This window comes from Melozone crissalis, unplaced genomic scaffold, assembly GCF_028551555.1.
Source record: "Melozone crissalis strain CALT ecotype California unplaced genomic scaffold, PUWL_Pcris_2 ptg000088l_1, whole genome shotgun sequence".
In the NCBI taxonomy this organism is placed as follows: Eukaryota; Metazoa; Chordata; class Aves; order Passeriformes; family Passerellidae; genus Melozone; species Melozone crissalis.
The window spans coordinates 836,644-849,031 of record NW_026535865.1 but is presented as its reverse complement, the minus strand read 5'-3'; the positions used below and the strand labels follow the sequence as shown (position 1 = coordinate 849,031).

Here is a 12,388-nt window from a genome sequence, read left to right as displayed (position 1 = left end):
CACCCTGTAAATCAGGCTGGCTGAAAGATTGCAGGCCGGTAACTGTGTGAACACAGCAGTGCATTTCAGCAGAGTTATTGAATCAGTCTCATGGAAGGCACATCCTTTAAGCTTAAGAATCTATTCTACAAAATCTAGCCAGCAATTTTTTTGGTGGCCTGTGCAGGTTTTGGGGACTGTGCATGTTTCCTTTGGATGTTGTTTTCTTTGTTTCTAAATACAAAATTCACTGGATTCTGAAGAGAAAGCCCCAGATTCGTTAGGACAAAGAACCACAGGGACATATGTGGCTGACAAGATGTGGTGGTTTGACCAGGAAGAAGTGGGAATTCTGGGATGCTGTGGTCAAACCAATGGGTGCTTGGATTTTGATATTGGCACCTGGTGTAGCCAGTGGGTTTTTGGACACACCTCCGAGAACACACAGGGGTTAAAAGCAGAGCTTCAGCCCTGGGAGGCTCTCTTGGGACTTCGAGGGACGGAGGTCAGATCTCCCTTCCCCCATCCAGCCGCTGCTGCTGGGCGGGGGAGGGGCAGCCATGTGGTAGGCCTGGGCCTGGACAGAGATGGGAGGTGAGGAGGCCTTGGAGGATGGAAGGGTGGAGGAGCCCCAAGAGACATCAGGCAGCCATCCCCCCCCCCCCCCCGCCCTTGGAGACAGATGGAGTGAGAGAGAGTGCAGGCTGTGTTTGTGGCCGTTATCTGGAAATTTAGTAAACATGTGCTGGCAGCAGGCAGCCCGGCTGAGGAGATGGGGGGGGTGCAGCCAGGAGTCCAGCCGCCTGGAGGAGTTTTTAACCCTTTTTGGACAATGAAAACCTTACAGAACATTAACCCTTCCTAGATGAGTGTTGAAGGTCTGGACCAGAGAGAGAGAGAGTGAGAGATGTTGGAAAGATGGAGAATATGGAGTGGCATTTTATGCTGGACTCTTTTGTGTAGCCATGGACAGAGCCATGTTTCTGTGTGATACAGAGACTGAGTCCAGGGGGAGAAATGTCCCAGAGCCAAAGAAGATTCAGTGTGGGTACCCCTCGGCCCCAGGGGATATATAAAATATGGCGGGGACAGATGTCCCAAAGGTGAGAAGGTGAGATACTGTGCTTTTCTGGAACTGGACAAAGCATCCTTAAAAAGACAACCCTGGAAGCAGTCCTGATCCCTGTTCGGTGGTGAGAGCACCAGAACAAGGACAGAAAAGGCCACCACGACACACGGAAGGACTCCCTCTCCTCTTGAGGAACTGAAAGTTTGAGCATTCTAAAGGGTGGTGCTGGACCCAGAACTGGTGATTTTGGAGGATGTATTGTATTGGGAATTTAGGGGGGAGGAGGAGGAGAGTGATTTTTGTGAGGTTTTCATTTTCCTTGTGTTTTCTTTTTCTTTTGTGTGTAGTTTAGTAATTGTTTGTGTAGTTTAGTTAATAAACTTTTCTTTATGTTTAAGCTGGAGCCTGCTTTGCTTATTCCTAGTCACATCTCACAGCAGACACCAGGGAGAAGGTATACTCATGGGGGCTCTGGCTTTGCCAGGCCGAAACCTTGACACAAGAACAGTCATAATTTCTAACGGTAACACCAGAAAGAGAGGAAAAAGATAAAGATGATTTAAATACCTGAAAGGATCCAAAATGTCTACGTAACCTGTCAAGTGATTAAGATTTTGGTAAACTCTAAAATTCCAGATTCCTATTCAGTAATTGTCTGAAAGAAAAGAAAGCCAGAAATCTGCTTGACCTTTATTTTGCCCATACTTTCTCACGGGATTCTGCCACAACTTGGATCAAAAGTGAGGGTGGCAAATTTTGACTAGAAAACTTTGATAACTAGGCAGCATTTTTTCTTCCTCACTGAATTACAGGAAGGGTTTAAAAGGAAAAAAATATAAAAGAGGGTGAAGAAATTCTGTCATACCTCTTAGGCATTCATCATCTTTGGAGAAGAAAAAAAAACTCTAGCACTTTCTGTGCATGGTAAAGAAAGAAACCTAGAAAAGGACGAAGGGATTTGAGCATCCTAAGTTGTACTTTCAAATTCCATGAACACAAGTTAAAAACCTGTAGTGCTTCAGAGAAATGGCGTACATTGAAAAGCTTTATTGCCTAGGAAGAGAATAGAGCTTTTTATTTTACAAAACCCTCTTTTAAAGAGAAAACTGACTGTGTTTGGAGTTGGTCAAACCAAATGACCCAGTTAATTTATTGTGCTCTACTCTTTCTTTCCATATTCAACTTCACATCAAATGGGCTGCTGGGAGTTTTGACTCTGTGCAGCATGAATGGTTTTCCAAGATGACTTTCATTGCTCAGAGGTGTGCAATGTCAGTTTCCCATTCCCTGAGTGCTGCTATTAATATTCCCACAGCATCCAACTACTACAGCCAAGTAGACAACAAAAAGAAATGGAACTTGCATTTCTTGGTCCTGTTCAATTTCTGACATCTCAGGCTCATCGTCACCCTCAGAACTGCTTTCCTGGAAACGTGGATCCTCTTGCCATGTGGCTTTTACTGGCTTTATTGTCCCAAGTGCCTAACGCTCTGCAATGACAGCACCAAAGGAGAAAAAAAGCCAAAACCAGATTATTCCTCTACTGGTCAGGAAAAATTCCTCCTTTCAAGTGAAATACTTAACAGTGGAGAAGACAGATTTAGGAAGGACAGAATCTGCCCCTGCCAGATTTTCTAAGCTACATTTCTGCTCCAGTATTTTGTGGGGAGTTTAGTTCAAGAATGGCTTAAAGAAAAAGGCCATGAGACATACAATTGAGAGAAAAGTATAAGGGAAAAGTAAAGCAGTTCTCAGCCTTCTGATTTGTATAAACAATTAGACTCTCTCAGGCATCACTTTATAAACAATAAAGTTCTCAGACTGTCTTCCCATAACAAGCAGAACACCATCTCTGGGAAGGCCTGGCACCCTGGGAACCGATGTAGAAGCTTTGGGAACTCTGGTTCTGTTTTTAATAAACAATTGTAGGTATTCTAAAACAAGAGGAGTGGTTAAGAATTTTCTCTGTTAGCCTATCATGAAATTAGATTACAGAATATGCATGAAGTTTGTTACTATTGTTATATAAGGTGATTGATTGATCAATAAAGATTGAGTTCGATGCATTAGAGGATGGTCGCTCTCCCTTCATTCTCCAACAGTATTTTCCACTTTGTTCCAGGGATCCCTTATCTATTCTTAAACATTTCTCATTGCATTCAGAAGACACTCCATACCTTCTCAGTTCAGCACAAGTGTGGGGGGGCTCATTGCTTTGTGCTGTTGCATTGGGTTTTTTAATATTTTGTATAACTTCACGGGATTTCTTTTCTCTCCTGCATGACTGGGACTCGAGTTAATGTTGTTTCATCTTCATTTCAGACGGCCTCATTTTATCTAAGGTTAGGACACCCCAATGATCATGTGTCATTCCTTTTCCTTTTTCTAAAGGTCCAAGAGTAGAATTCAGTAACAAACAGAATGTTCATGGATCTTGGGGTCAGCTCTCAGACTTTGCTCCTCCCTCTACATTAACGCATATTTCCTTAAAAACCTTGTTGGGTTCTATGAAACTTGATATGACTGGTGTGTCACCTTTTTCCCTGTTTGAGGAATTCAGGGCATGAGAACAAGCTTTTTCACCACTCAGCAAAAACCCCAATGCCTTCTCAAAGCATGCCTTTCAGAATTCCTGTGATGCAAGCATGAGGTACCTCTCATTAATCTACCACAGCCCTGGCAAGCAGAAATGAAGACCAAATACTTCTGCCTAATTACTGACTTCTGCTGCTGAAAATCCCCTGGATCCTGACCTTCTTTACACCATATTGCCCTACAGTGCCTGCCAGAAGCTCTTCCTTAGCAATGGCACTGTTAGAAGGGTTCTGCTGTTACCTTCTTTGATACCCAACTCCTCCGTGCCTCCAAAGAAAGAAAACTTGAAAGAACTCGTCTCCTGAGCTGCGTCGTTCTCAGGCAAAGGTCCCAGATGGTCATCTGGGACAGAGTCCTGTGCATCCTCTTTGTGCCAGTGTATTTCCTCAGTCTATTCTGGTTTGTTCTTTGAAGGTCTTTCAAAGAACAAACCAGAATAGACGGAGGAAATATACCATCTATTCTGGTTTGTTCTTCGAAAGACCTCTTTGAAATCTGCAGCAATATTGTAAAAGTTGTCTTCAGACACTTGAGGCAGTGTCTCTCTCTCTTTCTTCTTTTTTTGGCTTTACTGAAATGAGATTGTTCAAGGATAGCAACACAGCAAACGTCCTTTTCAGACACAGCTTCCCTAAGAGCCACCTTGCTCTGAATGTCCCCCTAAGCATATCCAAGCCCATTAAGGAGTGGTTCATTATCAAGGGTAAGCAGTGGGGAAACATCTGAGGTTGAAGTCTAAAGGCAGTCCTTTAGAGTCCTTTTTAATTAGCCACATTCTTAAGTGACTTTTCACTGAATACACAGTTACACAGAAATCAGGGTATTTAGCCCAGACTTCTTCCTGCCAGTAGAAATAGCAAGAGCTAATATGGTTTGCTCACAGAGCTGCACATCTCAGGGTCCCTGCACCGACCGTTCTCACCTTCACTTCCAGCAAGGAACACATGGCCTAGAAAGAAAAGATGACGGCGCTACGTGCTGCTGTTGGAGGTCCCAGTTGAGGTCCGACATCGCTGGTGGGAGCGGCTGCTCCTGCGGGATGTCCCCGACCATGTCCCCCTACGTCTGGGCCTCTCAGCACTCGCTGCTGTCCTCCTGCTCCTGTCCTGGTGACTCCTGGACCGCACAGTTTGAGTCGAGGCCCGGCGCTGCTGGCGGGAGCGGCTGCGTCTGGGGGGCGTCCCCGATGATGTGTCCCTTCACCTGGGCCTCTCAGCCCTTGGCCTTGTCCTGCTGCTGCTGCTGCGGCGACTCCTGGAGTGGACAGGTGGACTCTGGGCCCAGCCTTGCTGGCGGGAGCGCCTGCGTCTGGGGGATGTCCGTGACGGTGTCTCCCTTCGCCTGGCCCTCTCAGCCCTTGGCCCTGTCCCACTGCTCCTGTCACAGCAGCTCCTGGAGTGGACAGGTGTACTCTGAGCCCAGCCTTGCTGGTGGGAGCGCCTGCATCTGGGGGATGGCCCTGACCATGTCTCCCTTCGCCTGGGCCTCTCAGTCCTTGGCCATGTCCCTCTGTTCCTGTCATGGCAACTCCTGGAGAGGACAGGTGGACTCTGGGCCCAGCCTTGCTGGCGGGAGCACCTGCATCTGGGGGATGTCCGTGATGGTGTCTCCCTTTGCTTGGGCCTCTCAGCCCTTGGCCCTGTCCCACTGCTCCTGTCACGGCGACTCCTGGACCAGACAGGTGGACTCTGGGCGCGACTTTGCCAGTGAGAGGAGCTACGCCTGTGGCTGGGCCCAGCACGTCTGGAATGGACCCTGTCCTCAGGGTCAGGGGACGTGCTGCGCCCTTGATCTGCTGATGCTGCTGGTGTCCAGTGAGGAAGATGGCAGCACCTGCTGCCATGCTGCGTGGTGGGGCCTGCTGTGGCTGCCCGTCTCTGGAGATGGAGGTGGGGAAACCAGCACCAATGGCACAGGGCTGTGGGAGCTGGGGCTGATGGCCTCAGATTCTGACCAGCCATGAGCAGATTGCAGTCCTGACTGTCTGGCCGGCCTGGGGCCATTGAGCTCTGTCTCATCCCTGGAGGCTGTAAGGGCAAGCAGGAATGTCAAAGACCACCCAGGCCCAGGCCAGGCCAGGCCAGAGCAGTGCCCTCGGCCCTCCAGCAGTGGATGCTGTGCTCTGCCAAGCCCAGCCTGGGCACTGTCCCCAGCCTAGGGACACCGGGGACTTTGACTCATACATGTTCCGAGCCCAGGACAGGTGTCACACTCCCATATGTGTGTGCTGCTTCTCAGGCAAGAGCAGCGCCTGTGGGTGCCCTCAGCAGCACAGGAGGAGCACAGGAGCAATTCCCAGGGCCTGGGGAGGCAAACAGGCTCATAGCACTGAGAACAAAGTGTACCAGCACGTGGATGTCTGGCCAAGCGCTTCTGGTTCTTCCCGCTTTGAGCCCTTGCTGAGACAGGTTCCCTGCAGAGCCCCAGGTGCAGCTTCCCAACTTACCCCTGTTCCTCTGCCTCCTCCCTGCCTCCAGGGTAAAGGTAATCCCTGGCATTGCACTGGCCGTGCCTCACTCCTAGATCTGCGAAGGCATCATTGTCCTCCCATGTTGGCTCTCTGATGGAGAAAGGAAGAGATGATGAATTTCTGCTGCTCTCCCTCATGGAGGTCCAGGGTGTCCCAGCTCTTTCTCCAGCGCTTTTCCAAGTTGGGCATGAAGCTGAAGCCCAGACTCATGGGACAGGGCAGGGCCAGGGCTCCTGGGGCAGGGCCTGGCACAGCACAGCACTTGCACCCTCCTGGCTGGTGGGCCAGGCAGAAGGACACCAACCTGATGGGGATTCGGATCCCCAAGATGAACATTTCGACAAGAAATGCCTCACTGTCTCTGCACAGGGGGCACATGAGGCATAAAAAACCAGCACGCAAGGCCTGTCCCTGCAGGGCAAACACAGGCAGGGTGAGCGAGGCCCTGCTGCTGCTGCTGCTGAGCACCTGCTGTGCCCCGGGGCTGAGGGGAGGGCTCCTACCTGGATGCAGTCCCTGTGGAACCAGGCCCTTTTGCACGTTGGGCACACCAATGTTGTGAAGGTCTTTCTGTCCTCCACAGGCTCCATGCAGATGGGGCAAACGGTGTCTGGCTCAGGAGTGGCCTCCACCTCCTGCTCTGGACGGTGCTCAGGGCAGAAGGATCTGGGGGCAAAGGGATGAGCAAAGTGAGAAATGCTGGATCTTTCACCAGTGATGGCCAGAAGGGGAGAGGTGGTACCTGTACGGGCTAATATATTGATTGACACAGCCGGCCTCCTTGGCACAGGGCAGGTGGAACCATCTGTCACAGTTCTCTATGCAGCACATGATGGTTGCCCCGCTCTGGCCGCAGATGCAGCAGAGCTGGAAAGAGCCAAGCAGCCCCATCAGCAGCAGCAGCAGCAGACTCGAGGCCTCCCCGGGCAGCCCCAGGGCTAAGGGCAGGGCGCAGGACGTGGCCGCTGCCGGCTCCCAGCCCACAGAGCCGCCAGCTGGAGGAGGGAGGCTGCTGTGCCAGGGCCTCTGTGCCAGAGCTGCTGGGAGCCAGACTTTGTCCTGACTGTTGGGCCGGCCTTTCTTTCCTGCTGTCTGGGCTAAGCTCTGGCAAACCTCGCCAGGCACAAATCTCCCTGCTCTTGTCAGGCTCTCACCTTCTGTGCCGCCCGCCGCACTGCAATTAGGAGATCTCGAGGGAGAAGGTACATGAGTCCCCCGTGGTCCATCTCTTGCTGAAATAGTAGAGTGGTGAAGAACTGCAGCCAAGGGGAGAAGCTGATGAGGAGAGGGCGGCAGGAGCTGCCCATTGCAAAGGTGGAGGGAGCACCCGGAGCCACTCACCATGCAGAACACGTGGGCACAGAGCCCACCCTTCTGCAGTTTGTCACTGCACATGTCCGGGTCAGCCTCGGCATGGCGACACAGCATACAGACTGCAGGGGACAGAGCCAATGGCACCGGGCATGAGCAGCTCTGTGGGGCTCTGAGCCTGCAGCAGCATCAGCCCCAAGGCTGCTCTGTCCCTGCCTGGCTGATGGGCAGGGCTGGAGGCCTTGCAGAGCAGGGGCCATTGTGGGCACTGCTGTCCCAGGAGCTGCCCCCTGGCCCAGCTGGGACCCACTTGGGCAGGAAGGAGGCTCCCAGCCCCAGCATGGCCGAGCAGCTCCTGCCTCCCCCTGCCTCTGTTCTGATCCCCACGCTGCCTGCTGCCACAAGAGCCCCTGGGCCAGGCTGTCAGAGGGCTGCTTTGCCCTCACCTGGCTCCCTGGCACCAGGGCCCTCCTGCTTGCTGTAAGACATGGCGGCTGTCTACGCTGAGTCTATCTCCTCGAGGGACGTGGTCACTTCGAGGTGCTGTTCCTCTCTGTCTATGGGAGAAAGAAGAGGGGGGGGAGTTTGCAGAACAGACCCAGAGCCACGAGGCTCTACTCCCTGCTCAGGCCTGCATGAGCCCTGCTCCTGTCCACTTTCTCCTCCCGTCGTCGCCTTGAGGAACACCGCAGTGTCCTCTGGCTGTTCCTCCGCTGATTCTGGGAAGGGAGAGGCAGGTCAGCCTGCAGCACAGGCCCAGAGCCCCAAGGTGTGGGGCCCCTCTGGTCCCTGGGCAGCCACGTCCCTGCCCTACCTTCTCCTCCCGTTGTCAGGTTGCACTGACACTCGGCCTGAGCCCAGCATTCCCTTTTGTGTCCTTGGTCCCACAGGTCACAATGGCCACTCTGACATCAGCACCATGTACCCAAAATCGGGGCAGCCATGGCCTCAGGTCCCTGGCAACCACTTGTGGCGGCGCCCTCGGGCACCGAGCTTCTGAGATGGGTCCGAGCATTTGCTCAGGGTTGAAGCAGGGCCGATACTCCTGCAGCAAGTGCAGGGTCAAATGCCAGGCCCTGCGCTGGCAAAAATAGTGCTCTCTTTTTTCTGCTGACTGCAGCCATAAGCCATGCCAGGTCCTAGCGCAAGGTGTGGCTGCTGTCACAGCACAGGGCGTTTGCCTCAGGCGCTGTCCCGAGCCACAGAGATCAGGACAGTGCTGCCCTGCTGCTAGCGGTGCTGGATAGCTGGCCGGGCCGTCCGAGAAGGACAATCCTTGCCCAGCTTGACCGCTTCACTGGGACATGGCTGCTGTTAAAAAGTGTAAATCCCACTGCTCACAGAGGTCCCTCCTGCAGGGCCCTGTGAGCTTGGCACTATCACAGCAAGAAGAAATCTGCCACTGGAAGCTGCATCCAACAGTGCTTGCACAGTTAGTGGGAAGAGGAGAGGGATTTTTAAGAAGCATAAAGAAAGGGGAGCATAGAGGAAAAGGGAGCCTCCTGCTGTCTCTTGAAATCTCCCCCAGCCTGAACAAGCTCTCTTTGGGGCTAGAGACTCCCAGAAGCAGAATGGGGCAGTGCCTGCTGTAAACACAGCATCTTTGTGATGTCTGCAGCTGCAGGTGTTTGTACACTTGACCTTTTGTGATAAACAGTAAGGACATTTCCTTCCTACTTACTTTGCAAGTCTTCTAGGAAACACACCAAACTCCAGGCAGTCATTTGCTGTGATGTTTTGTTCCCTGAATAACACAAAACTCCACCTTTATTTCAGAGTGTTCCTCTGGTTTGCTGGGTCAAAATCCATGTCTGGCCTGAGGGAGGTGAGTCATTTGTCCGGGTGCTTCCACTCCTGCTGCAGCCCTGAGATGGTCCACATATAGAAAGAAGATATATAGGGAGAAAATTATAACAACATATTGTCATGTAATCAGGTGGTAAAAAAGGGGAGTATAATTGAAAGTAAGGGTATTCTTCTTTAATTTCATGCAACTATATTTAGTGATATTAGTGGTTTGAGCATTGCTGTACATCCTCCCAACTAGAAATTATCTGGTTCCACCATGTGGACTCAGGAGAGTATAACAGCTCCATCTTTTCAGGGAAGAGGCAGCACTAGGACCACAGTGATTGTTTCACACAGTAGACCTGAGCACAGAGTTTGCTCCAGCTCGGAGCATGGGCTCATCCCAGCCTAAGAACTCCTGAAGGCTAAATTATTAGAAATAGCATTACCACAGGACCTATGATGGCTATCATGAGATAATCATCACACATCTGGATTTTTAAGACACAGAGCATAGTCTGGTATTTTCCAGTCCCTGGTGACATGACCTAATAGCAACACGTGCCTGGAGCTGCGCTAGTGCAGCACTCTGTGCTGGGGGAAGGAGGCACTGCTGGGCTGGGAGAGCACACAATTGGCAGCCCATGGCTGTGATTTACACAAAGCTGTTTGTGTCTTGTAAATAGATTTCTTTTCCTTCAGTGGTAGGGAGCCAGGAGATGCATTGGTCAGCAGCAGAACAGAGAACATCTTGGTGCAGAGCCAGGAGCAGGGGAAGGACAAGCCTTCCAGCACAGGGTACCCCATGGCTTTTGAAATGAAGAGCTGCAGCAAATGTGGAAGGGTAAATAAGGCCAGGAAATCTTTTGCTCTATGAATGAACTCCCTGCTATTTATGATGCAGAGTTTCCAGGGATGCTTTGGCGCTGGGCTCCTGCTGGGCAGATGATTCTTCCCAAACTGAGGTGGGTGCCATGTTATCATTCCCTGGCTCTACCTGTCCCTATCTGGCTGCTCCTCAAAGCTCTGGCTTCAGCCCAATCTTCTGCCTTCTGAGTAGCAAGGTTTAAATGGTCCTTATCATTCAAATGACTTGACTTAAAATTGAAATGATTTGATTATTTTAACAACTGATTAAATCAGCTCCCTCTGATCTAATGGTGTTGGTGTCTGGGAACAATGCAGCCAGGACTGAGATGCTCAGTACAGGCTGCAAAACCTGCTGGAAATGCACGACAGTATTTAGGTTGTTTATGACATTCACCTCCCATTTCCTCATGCCGTTCCTGCACCTGTACTGGGTGGGCGAGGCTGTGCATGCCCTTTGAGCAGAGATGAACTTTTGGGGTCAGCTGCCTAATGGCCAGGAGGTGCCAAACTGTTTGGGTCACTGGTGTCCTCTGCCTGCCCTGCAATTCATAGCCACCATTTCTCTCACCTCTTATTTCTTCTCCCTGGTACCTCTGCCACTACTTCAGCTTCTCAAACCTTTTTTTCTGTTTCTCCTCCCCTCTGGAAGTTGCCGGATCTTCTCTTCTCTTCCCAAGGAAGTGATGTGGGCTCATTTTCCTTCTCCAGTCTTCACACCTGGTATGTTCCTTCCATGTGCTGGAAGATGCATTGGCACATGGATGTGGAGAAAACATCAGAGAGTGAACCAAGTCATGTACCCCAAGAGAGATAAGATTATGTTATCACTGGCTTGTTTAGAATCAGAGAATCCTTAAAGCTGAGAAAGACCTTCACAATAATCAATTCCAACCATCAAGCACCACCATCACTATGTTCACCACTAAACCACATCCCAAGTCTCACATCAACATGTCTTCTGAGCTCTTCCAGGGATGGTGATTCTACCAGTGCCCTGGGAAACCTCTTCCAATGCTTTACAACCTTTTCCAAGAAGAAATGTTCCCTAATTTCCAATCTAAACCTCTCCTGGTGCAAGTTGAGACCTTTTCCTTTTGTCCTGTCCCTGTTCCCATGGGAACAGAGCCCCACCTGGCTCCACCCTCCTGTCAGGGACTTGTGGAGAGCCACGAGGCTCCCCCTGAGCCTCCTTTTCTTCAGGCTGAAACCTGGAGAAACTCCAACTCACAGTTTGAGTTGATTCAGAGGAACCAACAAACCTGTTTTAGGTACTGTTAAATGATGCTGGCTGCTCTTAGTAGTAAAAACCAGAAAACAAACAAGATATGCCCAGCAGCTCAGTGTGGTGAGTTGTGCTAGGAAAGAGCCCACTCCAGACTCCAATGGCACAAGCATCAGCACCAGATTCTGCCTGGGATAACCTCTGTGAATTCCTCCCTCAACTTATGCAGCTGAAATAATAACTGATCCACATGAACCAAATCTTGACAGTGGGTACATTTTTTCCCTACTGTTTCCAAACAAAAATCAAACATAAACAGTGAGAAATTATTTCGTCTCTACTAATGAGTGGCAGCATGAGAACTCAGCAATATGTTAAGAGAAAATCTCCCTGGTACACTGAATTACACTTTTCCTGGAGTGAAGCAAGAACCCCTGTGATTGAAAAACTCCCTTTCCAGACTCAGAGATTGTTTTTAAAAAGTATTTAAAAAAAAGTATAATGTTCCAAAATTCAGCCTGGAAAGCAGCTGTAATAATTCTTCCCTAATGCCTCTGAAATTAAGCTACATTTAGCCTGATTTTTTTCAATTTGGAGTGCATGTATACACAATATTGCTAACATATCCCTGCAGTAGACATGTGCAGTGTGTGCTGCAGTGCCCAGCTGCTGGCTCTGTCACCCCAGAAACTACTGCTCCATCCCTACGGGCTGCAGGCCCCCATGGGCAGGGCTGGGCCATGGGGGCTGCTCCCCTGCACGGCCTCCCCTTCACATCCCTGTCAGAGCCATGGGCAGCTGCCTGTGGCCCCCGAGCACGCTCAGGAACTGACCACTGCTGCTGGAGGTCTTGGTGCTGAGCCCCTGAATCATCTCTCACTTGGACATGCTCACAAACATAGGAGGAACAGGGCCTCAGTGGCCCGAAGAGCTGCCCACAGAACCAGGAGGACCTGGACGAGTAGGATTGCAGAAGCGGCGTGGGGAGAACATCCAGGCAGGCTGCCAGGGGCTGAGGCTGGGGCAATGGAAAATCTGCAGTGGGAAGGAAACAACAAAGCATCTGGCATTTTGAAACACAGCT

General features: G+C 50.8%; 1 pseudogene; it reads right to left on the bottom strand.

Moving 5' to 3' along the window:
• Positions 1–5,797: 5,797 nt before the first annotated feature.
• On the bottom strand, positions 5,798–7,913 carry LOC128946868 (PHD finger protein 7-like; annotated as a pseudogene).
• Positions 7,914–12,388: the final 4,475 nt, after the last annotated feature.